Source organism: Mobula birostris, chromosome 6 (genome assembly GCF_030028105.1).
Source record: "Mobula birostris isolate sMobBir1 chromosome 6, sMobBir1.hap1, whole genome shotgun sequence".
Lineage (NCBI taxonomy): Eukaryota > Metazoa > Chordata > Chondrichthyes > Myliobatiformes > Myliobatidae > Mobula > Mobula birostris.
In genome coordinates, this window is record NC_092375.1 from 94,713,682 (window position 1) to 94,724,758 (window position 11,077).

The window sequence follows — 11,077 nt, forward strand, 5'->3', positions numbered from 1 at the left end:
GTGTGCAGTGTGATGGTGCTACTGCATGCAGTCTCCTGTTTGTACTGCGTGCAGTGTCCTGTTGGTACTGTGTGCGGTGGGATGATGGCACTGCGTGCAGTGGGATGTTGGTACTACGTGCAGTGTCCTGTTGGTACAGTGTGCAGTGTGATGTTGGTACTGCGTGCAGTGTGATGTTGGTTCTGCGTGCAGTGTCTGTTGGTACTGCGTGCAGTGTGATGTTGGTACTGCGTGCAGTGGGATATTGGTACTGTGTGCAGTGCGATGTTGGCACTACGTGCAGTGTCCTGTTGGTACAATGTGCAGTGAGATGTTGGTACTGCGTGCAGTGTGATGTTGGTTCTGCGTGCAGTGTCTGTTGGTACTACGTGCAGTGTCCTGTTGGTACAGTGTGCAGTGTGATGTTGGTACTGCGTGCAGTGTGATGTTGGTTCTGCGTGCAGTGTCTGTTGGACTGCGTGCAGTGTGATGTTGGTTCTGCGTGCAGTGTGATTTTGGTACTGCGTGCAGTGGGATATTGGTACTGTGTGCAGTGTGGTGTTGGTACTGTGTGCATTGTGCGGTTGGTACTGCGTGCCGTGTCCTGTTTGGACTGTGAACAGCGGGATGTTGGTACAGCGTGCAGTGGGATGTTGGTGCTTTGTGCAGTGTGATATTGGTACTACGTGCAGTGTGATGTTGGTACTGTGTGCAGTGTGCTGTTGGTACAGTGTGCAGTGTGATGTTGGTACTGTGTGTAGTGGGATGTTGGTACTGTGTAGTGTGATGTTGGTACAGCGTGCAGGGGGGTGTTGATACTGCCTGCAGAGGGATGTTGATACTGTGTGCAGTGTGCTGTTGGTACAGTGTGCAGTGTGATGTTGGTACTGCATGCACTGGGATGTTGTAACTGTGCGCAGTGTGCTGTTGGTACTCTGTGCAGTGTGATGTTGGTACTGCATGCAGTGCGATGTTGGTACTCAGAGCAGTGTCCTGTTGCTACTGCGTGCATTGTGCTGTTGGTACTGCATGCAGTGGGATGTTGGTACTGTGTGCAGTTGGAGTTTGGTACTGCATGCAGTGTCCTGTTGGTACTACGTGCAGTGTGTTTTTGGTTCTGTGTGCAGTGTCCTGTTGGTACTACGTGCAGTGTCCTGCTGGTACTGTGTGCAGTGAAATGTTGGTACTGCATGAAGTGTGATGTTGGTACTGTGTGCAGTGTCCTGCTGGTACAGCGTGCAGTGTCCTGATGATACTGCGTGCAGTGTCCTGATGGTACTGCGTGCTGTGTCCTGTTGGTACTGCATGCAGTGTGATGTTGGTACTGTGTGCAGTGGGATGTTGGTACTACGTGCAGTGTCCTGTTGGTACTGCATGCAGTGTCCTGTTCATACAGCATGCAGTGTGATGTTGGTACTGTGTGTAGTTTGATGTTGGTACTCCGTGCAGTGTGCTGTGGGTACAGTGTGCAGTGTGATATTGGTACTGCGTGCACTGAGATGTTGGTACTGTGTGCAGTGTGATGGTGCTACTGCATGCAGTCTCCTGTTTGTACTGCGTGCAGTGTCCTGTTGGTACTGTGTGCGGTGGGATGATGGCACTGCGTGCAGTGGGATGTTGGTACTACGTGCAGTGTCCTGTTGGTACAGTGTGCAGTGTGATGTTGGTACTGCGTGCAGTGTGATGTTGGTTCTGCGTGCAGTGTCTGTTGGTACTGCGTGCAGTGTGATGTTGGTACTGCGTGCAGTGGGATATTGGTACTGTGTGCAGTGCGATGTTGGCACTACGTGCAGTGTCCTGTTGGTACAATGTGCAGTGAGATGTTGGTACTGCGTGCAGTGTGATGTTGGTTCTGCGTGCAGTGTCTGTTGGTACTACGTGCAGTGTCCTGTTGGTACAGTGTGCAGTGTGATGTTGGTACTGCGTGCAGTGTGATGTTGGTTCTGCGTGCAGTGTCTGTTGGACTGCGTGCAGTGTGATGTTGGTTCTGCGTGCAGTGTGATTTTGGTACTGCGTGCAGTGGGATATTGGTACTGTGTGCAGTGTGGTGTTGGTACTGTGTGCATTGTGCGGTTGGTACTGCGTGCCGTGTCCTGTTTGGACTGTGAACAGCGGGATGTTGGTACAGCGTGCAGTGGGATGTTGGTGCTTTGTGCAGTGTGATATTGGTACTACGTGCAGTGTGATGTTGGTACTGTGTGCAGTGTGCTGTTGGTACAGTGTGCAGTGTGATGTTGGTACTGTGTGTAGTGGGATGTTGGTACTGTGTAGTGTGATGTTGGTACAGCGTGCAGGGGGGTGTTGATACTGCCTGCAGAGGGATGTTGATACTGTGTGCAGTGTGCTGTTGGTACAGTGTGCAGTGTGATGTTGGTACTGCATGCACTGGGATGTTGTAACTGTGCGCAGTGTGCTGTTGGTACTCTGTGCAGTGTGATGTTGGTACTGCATGCAGTGCGATGTTGGTACTCAGAGCAGTGTCCTGTTGCTACTGCGTGCATTGTGCTGTTGGTACTGCATGCAGTGGGATGTTGGTACTGTGTGCAGTTGGAGTTTGGTACTGCATGCAGTGTCCTGTTGGTACTACGTGCAGTGTGTTTTTGGTTCTGTGTGCAGTGTCCTGTTGGTACTACGTGCAGTGTCCTGCTGGTACTGTGTGCAGTGAAATGTTGGTACTGCATGAAGTGTGATGTTGGTACTGTGTGCAGTGGGATGTTGGTACTGAGTGCAGTGTCCTGTTGGTGCTGTGTGCAGTGTCCTGTTGCTACTGCGTGCAGTGGGACGTTGGTACTGTGTGCAATGTGCTGTTGATACTGCGTGCAGTGTGCTGTTAGTACTGCGTGCATTGTGCTGTTGGTACTGCATGCAGTGGGATGTTGGTACTGTGTGCAGTGGGATGTTGGTACTGCGTACAGTGTCCTGTTGGTACAGCGTGCAATGGGATGTTGGTACTGTGTGCAGTGGGATGTTGGTACTGTGTGCAGTGTGATATTGCTAGTGCGTGCAGTGTCCTGTTGGTACTACGTGCAGTGTGATGTTGGTATTGCATGCAGTGTGATGTTAGTACTGTGTGCAATGTGCTGTTGATATTGCGTGCAGTGTGCTGTTAGTACTGCGTGCATTGTGCTGTTGGTACTGCATGCAGTGGGATGTTGGTACTGTGTGCAAAGGGATGTTGGTACTGAGTGCAGTGTCCTGTTGGTGCTGTGTGCAGTGTCCTGTTGCTACTGCGTGCAGTGGGACGTTGGTACTGTGTGCAATGTGCTGTTGATACTGCGTGCAGTGTGCTGTTAGTACTGCATGCATTGTGCTGTTGGTACTGCATGCAGTGGGATGTTGGTACTGTGTGCAGTGGGATGTTGGTACTGCGTACAGTGTCCTGTTGGTACAGCATGCAATGGGATGTTGGTACTGTGTGCAGTGGGATGTTGGTATTGTGTGCAGTGTGATATTGGTACTGCGTGCAGTGTCCTGTTGGTACTACGTGCAGTGTGATGTTGGTATTGCATGCAGTGTGATGTTAGTACTGTGTGCAATGTGCTGTTGATATTGCGTGCAGTGTGCTGTTAGTACTGCGTGCATTGTGCTGTTGGTACTGCATGCAGTGGGATGTTGGTACTGTGTGCAGTGGGATGTTGGTACTGAGTGCAGTGTCCTGTTGGTGCTGTGTGCAGTGTACTGTTGCTACTGCGTGCAGTGGGACGTTGGTACTGTGTGCAATGTGCTGTTGATACTGCGTGCAGTGTGCTGTTAGTACTGCGTGCATTGTGCTGTTGGTACTGCATGCAGTGTGATGTTGGTATTGCATGCAGTGAGATGTTAGTACTGTGTGCAATGTGCTGTTGATATTGCGTGTAGTGTGCTGTTAGTACAGCGTGCATTGTGCTGTGGGTACTGCATGCAGTGGGATGTTGGTACTGTGTGCAGTGGGATGTTGGTACTGTGTGCAGTATCCTGTTGGTACTGTGTGCAGTGTGATATTGGTAGTGCGTGCAGTGTCCTGTTGGTACTACGTGCAGTGTGATGTTGGTATTGCATGCAGTGTGATGTTAGTACTGCGTGCATTGTGCTGTTGGTACTGCATGCAGTTTGCTGTTGGTACTGTGTGCAGTGTGATGTTGGTACTGTGTGCAGTGTGATGTTGGTACTCCATGCAGTGTGATGTTGGTTCTGCGTGCAGTGTGATGTTGGCACTGCGTGCAGTGGGATGTTGGTACTGTGTGCAGTGTCCTGTTGGTATTGTGTGCAGTGTGCTGTTGATACTGCGTGCAGTGTGATGTTGGTACTACGTGGAGTGTCCTTTGGAACTGCGTGCAGTGTGATGTTGGTACTGCGTGCAGTGGGATGTTGGTACTGTGTGCAGTGGGATGTTGGTACTGTGTGCAGTATCCTGTCGGTACTGTGTGCAGTGTGATATTGGTACTGCGAGCAGTGTCCTGTTGCTACTACGTGCACTGTGATGTTAGTACTGTGTAAAATGTGCTGTTGATATTGCGTGCAGTGTGCTGTTAGTACTGCGTGCATTGTGCTGTTGGTACTGCGTGCAGTGGGATGTTGGTACTGCGTGCAGGGTCCTATTGGTACTACGTGTAGTGTTTTGTTGGTACTGTGTGCAGTGTTCTGTTGGAACTACGTGCAGTGTGCTGTTAGTACAGCGTGCATTGTGCTGTTGGTACTGCATGCAGTGGGATGTTGGTACTGTTTGCAGTGGGATGTTGGTACTGCGTACTGTGTCCTGTTGGTACTGCTTGCAGTGGGATGTTGGTACTGTGTGCAGTGGGATGTTGGTACTGTGTGCAGTATCCTGTTGGTACTGTGTGCAGTGTGATATTGGTAGTGCGTGCAGTGTCCTGTTGGTACTACGTGCAGTGTGATGTTGATATTGCATGCAGTGTGATGTTAGTACTGTGTGCAATGTGCTGTTGATACTGCGTGCAGTGTGCTGTTAGTACTGCATGCATTGTGCTGTTGGTACTGCATACATTTTGCTGTTGGTACTGTGTGCTGTGTCCTGTTGGTACTGCTTGCAGTGGGATGTTGGTACTGCGTGCAGTGGGATGTTGGTACTGCATGCAGTGTGCTATTGGTACTGTGTGCAGTTTGCTGCTGGTACTGTGTCAAGTTGGCTGTTGGTACTGCATGTAGTGTGCTGTTGGCACTGTGTGCAGTGTCCTTCTGGTACTGTGTGCAGTGTGATGTTGGTACTGCGTGCATTGTCCTGTTCGTACTGCGTGCAGTGTCCTGTTGGTACTGCCTGCAATGTTCTGTTGGTACTACGTGCAGTGTCCAGTTGGTAATACGTGCAGTGGGATGTTGGTACTGCGTGCAGTGTGATGTTGGTACTACGTGGAGTGTCCTTTGGAACTGCGTGCAGTGTGATGTTGGTACTGTGTGCAGTGTGATGTTGGTACTCCATGCAGTGTGATGTTGGTTCTGCGTGCAGTGTGATGTTGGCACTGCGTGCAGTGGGCTGTTGGTACTGTGTGCAGTGTCCTGTTGGTATTGTGTGCAGTGTGCTGTTGATACTGCGTGCCGTGTGATGTTGGTACTACGTGGAGTGTCCTTTGGAACTGCGTGCTGTGTGATGTTGGTACTGTGTGCAGTGTGATGTTGGCACTGCGTGCAGTGGGATGTTGGTACTGTGTGCAGTGTCCTGTTGTTATTGTGTGCAGTGTGCTGTTGATACTGCGTGCAGTGTGCTGTTAGTACTGCATGCAGTGTGTTGTTGGTACTGTGTGCAGTGAGATGTTGGTACTGTGTGCAGTGGGATGTTGGTACTGTGTGCAATGTGCTGTTGATATTGAGTGCAGTGTGCTGTTAGTACAGCGTGCATTGTGCTGTTGGTACTGCATGCAGTGGGATGTTGGTACTGTGTGCAGTGGGATGTTGGTACTGCGTACTGTGTCCTGTTGGTACTGCCTGCAATGTTCTGTTGGTACTACGTGCAGTGTCCAGTTGGTAATACGTGCAGTGGGATGTTGGTACTGCGTGCAGTGTGATGTTGGTACTACGTGGAGTGTCCTTTGGAACTGCGTGCAGTGTGATGTTGGTACTGTGTGCAGTGTGATGTTGGTACTCCATGCAGTGTGATGTTGGTTCTGCGTGCAGTGTGATGTTGGCACTGCGTGCAGTGGGATGTTGGTACTGTGTGCAGTGTCCTGTTGGTATTGTGTGCAGTGTGCTGTTGATACTGCGTGCAGTGTGATGTTGGTACTACGTGGAGTGTCCTTTGGAACTGCGTGCTGTGTGATGTTGGTACTGTGTGCAGTGTGATGTTGGCACTGCGTGCAGTGGGATGTTGGTACTGTGTGCAGTGTCCTGTTGGTATTGTGTGCAGTGTGCTGTTGATACTGCGTGCAGTGTGCTGTTAGTACTGCATGCAGTGTGTTGTTGGTACTGTGTGCAGTGAGATGTTGGTACTGTGTGCAGTGGGATGTTGGTACTGTGTGCAATGTGCTGTTGATATTGAGTGCAGTGTGCTGTTAGTACAGCGTGCATTGTGCTGTTGGTACTGCATGCAGTGGGATGTTGGTACTGTGTGCAGTGGGATGTTGGTACTGCGTACTGTGTCCTGTTGGTACTGCTTGCAGTGGGATGTTGGTACTGTGTGCAGTGGGATGTTGGTACTGTGTGCAGTATCCTGTTGGTACTGTGTGCAGTGTGATATTGGTAGTGCTTGCAGTGTCCTGTTGGTACTACGTGCAGTGTGATGTTGATATTGCATGCAGTGTGATGTTAGTACTGTGTGCAATGTGCTGTTGATATTGCGTGCAGTGTGCTGTTAGTACTGCGTGCATTGTGCTGTTGGTACTGCATACATTTTGCTGTTGGTACTGTGTGCACTGTGATGTTGGTACAGCGTGCAGTGGGATGTTGGTACTGCATGCAGTGTGCTATTGGTACTGTGTGCAGTTTGCTGCTGGTACTGTGTCAAATTGGCTGTTGGTACTGCATGTAGTGTGCTGTTGGCACTGTGTGCAGTGTGATGTTGGTACTGCGTGCATTGTCCTGTTCGTGCTGCATGCAGTGTCCTGTTGGTACTGCCTGCCATGTTCTGTTGGTACTACGTGCAGTGTCCAGTTGGTAATACGTGCAGTGGGATGTTGGTACTGCGTGCAGTGTGATGTTGGTACTACGTGGAGTGTCCTTTGGAACTGCGTGCAGTGTGATGTTGGTACTGTGTGCAGTGTGATGTTGGTTCTCCATGCAGTGTGATGTTGGTTCTGCGTGCAGTGTGATGTTGGCACTGCGTGCAGTGGGATGTTGGTACTGTGTGCAGTGTCCTGTTGGTATTGTGTGCAGTGTGCTGTTGATACTGCGTGCAGTGTGATGTTGGGACTACGTGGAGTGTCCTTTGGAACTGCGTGCTGTGTGATGTTGGTACTGTGTGCAGTGTGATGTTGGCACTGCGTGCAGTGGGATGTTGGTACTGTGTGCAGTGTCCTGTTGGTATTGTGTGCAGTGTGCTGTTGATACTGCGTGCAGTGTGCTGTTGGTACTGCATGCAGTGTGTTGTTGGTACTGTGTGCAGTGGGATGTTGGTACTGTGTGCAGTATCCTGTTGGTACTGTGTGCAGTGTGATATTGGTACTGCGAGCAGTGTCCTGTTGCTACTACGTGCAGTGTGATGTTAGTACTGTGTGCAATGTGCTGTTGATATTGCGTGCAGTGTGCTGTTAGTACTGCGTGCATTGTGCTGTTGGTACTGCGTGCAGTGGGATGTTGGTACTGCGTGCAGGGTCCTATTGGTACTACGTGTAGTGTTTTGTTGGTACTGTGTGCAGTGTTCTGTTGGAACTACGTGCAGTGTACTGTTAGTACAGCGTGCATTGTGCTGTTGGTACTGCATGCAGTGGGATGTTGGTACTGTGTGCAGTGATATGTTGGTACTGCGTACTGTGTCCTGTTGGTACTGCTTGCAGTGGGATGTTGGTACTGTGTGCAGTGGGATGTTGGTACTGTGTGCAGTATCCTGTTGGTACTGTGTGCAGTGTGATATTGGTAGTGCGTGCAGTGTCCTGTTGGTACTACGTGCAGTGTGATGTTGATATTGCATGCAGTGTGATGTTAGTACTGTGTGCAATGTGCTGTTGATTTTGCGTGCAGTGTGCTGTTAGTACTGCGTGCATTGTGCTGTTGGTACTGCATACATTTTGCTGTTGGTACTGTGTGCAGTGTGATGTTGGTACAGCGTGCAGTGGGACGTTGGTACTGCATGCAGTGTGCTATTGGTACTGTGTGCAGTTTGCTGCTGGTACTGTGTCAAATTGGCTGTTGGTACTGCATGTAGTGTGCTGTTGGCACTGTGTGCAGTGTCCTTCTGGTACTGTGTGCAGTGTGATGTTGGTACTGCGTGCATTGTCCTGTTCGTACTGCATGCAGTGTCCTGTTGGTACTGCCTGCCATGTTCTGTTGGTACTACGTGCAGTGTCCAGTTGGTAATACGTGCAGTGGGATGTTGGTACTGCGTGCAGTGTGATGTTGGTACTACGTGGAGTGTCCTTTGGAACTGCGTGCAGTGTGATGTTGGTACTGTGTGCAGTGTGATGTTGGTACTCCATGCAGTGTGATGTTGGTTCTGCGTGCAGTGTGATGTTGGCACTGCGTGCAGTGGGATGTTGGTACTGTGTGCTGTGTCCTGTTGCTACTGCTTGCAGTGTCCTGTTGGTACTACGTGCTGTGTCCTGTTGGTACTGCATGCAGTGTGATGTTGGTACTGTGTGCAGTGTGATGTTGGTACAGCGTGCAGTGGGATGTTGGTACTGCATGCAGTGTGCTATTGGTACTGTGTGCAGTTTGCTGCTGGTACTGTGTCAAGTTGGCTGTTGGTACTGCATGTAGTGTGCTGTTGGCACTGTGTGCATTTTCCTCTGGTACTGTGTGCAGTGTGATGTTGGTACTGCGTGCATTGTCCTGTTCGTACTGCGTGCAGTGTCCTGTTGGTAGTGCCTCCAATGTTCTGTTGGTACTACGTGTAGTGTCCAGTTGGTAATACGTGCAGTGGGATGTTGGTACTGCGTGCAGCGTGATGTTGGTACTACGTGGAGTGTCCTTTGGAACTGCGTGCAGTGTGATGTTGATACTATGTGCAGTGTGATGTTGGTACTCCATGCAGTGTGATGTTGGTTCTGCGTGCAGTGTGATGTTGGCACTGCGTGCAGTGGGATGTTGGTACTGTGTGCTGTGTCCTGTTGGTACTGCTTGCAGTGTGATGTTGGTTCTGCGTGCAGTGTGATGTTGGCACTGCGTGCAGTGGGATGTTGGTACTGTGTGCTGTGTCCTGTTGGTACTGCTTGCAGTGGGATGTTGGTACTGTGTGCAGTGGGATGTTGGTACTACGTGCAGTGTACTGTTGGTACTTCATGCAGTGTCCTGTTGGTACTGCGTGCAGTGTGCTGTGGGTACAGTGTGCAGTTTGATGTTGGTACTGCGTGCAGTGTGATGTTGGTTCTGCGTGCAGTGTCCTGTTGGTACTACGTGCTGTGTGATGTTGGTATTGCATGCAGTGTGATGTTAGTACTGTGTGCAATGTGCTGTTGATATTGCGTGCAGTGTGCTGTTAGTACTGCGTGCATTGTGCTGTTGGCACTGCATGCAATGGGATGTTGGTACTTTGTGCAGTGGGATGTTGGTACTGCGTACTGTGTCCTGTTGGTACTGCGTGCAGTGGGATGTTGGTACTTTGTGCAGTGGGATGTTGGTACTGTGTGCAGTGGGATGTTGGTACTGTGTGCAGTATCCTGTTGGTACTGTGTGCAGTGTGATATCGGAACTGCGAGCAGTGTCCTGTTGCTACTACGTGCAGTGTGATGTTGGTATTGCATGCAGTGTGATGTTAGTACTGCGTGCATTGTACTGTTGGTACTGTATGCAGTGGGATGTTGGTACTGCGTGCAGTGGGATGTTGGTACTGCGTGCAGGGTCCTATTGGTACTACGTGTAGTGTTTTGTTGGTACTGTGTGCAGTGTTCTGTTGGAACTACGTGCAGTGTGCTGTTAGTACAGCGTGCATTGTGCTGTTGGTACTGCATGCAGTGGGATGTTGGTACTGCGTACTGTGTCCTGTTGGTACTGCTTGCAGTGGGATGTTGGTACTGTGTGCAGTGGGATGTTGGTACTGTGTGCAGTATCCTGTTGGTACTGTGTGCAGTGTGATATTGGTAGTGCGTGCAGTGTCCTGTTGGTACTGTGTGCAGTGTGATATTGGTAGTGCGTGCAGTGTCCTGTTAGTACTGCGTGCATTGTGCTGTTGGTACTGCATGCAGTGGGATGTTGGTACTGTGTGCAGTGGGATGTTGGTACTGCGTACAGTGTCCTGTTGGTACAGCGTGCAATGGGATGTTGGCAGTGTGTGCAGTGGGATGTTGGTACTGTGTGCAGTGGGATGTTGGTACTGTGTGCAGAATCCTGTTGGTACTGTGTGCAGTGTGATATTGGTAGTGCGTGCAGTGTCCTGTTGGTACTACGTGCAGTGTGATGTTGGTATTGCATGCAGTGTGATGTTAGTACTGTCTGCAATGTGCTGTTGATATTGCGTGCAGTGTGCTGTTAGTACTGCGTGCATTGTGCTGTTGGTACTGCATGCAGTTTGCTGTTGGTACTGTGTGCAGTGGGATGTTGGTACAGCGTGCAGTGGGATTTTGGTACTGCATGCAGTGTACTATTGGTACTGTGTGCAGTTTGCTGCTGGTACTGTGTCAAATTGGCTGTTGGTACTGCATGCAGTTTGCTGTTGGTACTGTGTGCAGTGGGATGTTGGTACAGCGTGCAGTGGGATTTTGGTACTGCATGCAGTGTACTATTGGTACTGTGTGCAGTTTGCTGCTGGTACTGTGTCAAATTGGCTGTTGGTACTGCATGTAGTGTGCTGTTGGCACTGTGTGCAGTGTCCTTCTGGTACTGTGTGCAGTGTGATGTTGGTACTGCGTGCATTGTCCTGTTCGTACTGCATGCAGTGTCCTGTTGGTACTGCCTGCCATGTTCTGTTGGTACTACGTGCAGTGTCCAGTTGGTAATACGTGCAGTGGGATGTTGGTACTGCGTGCAGTGTGATGTTGGTACTACGTGGAGTGTCCTTTGGAACTGCGTGCAGTGTGAT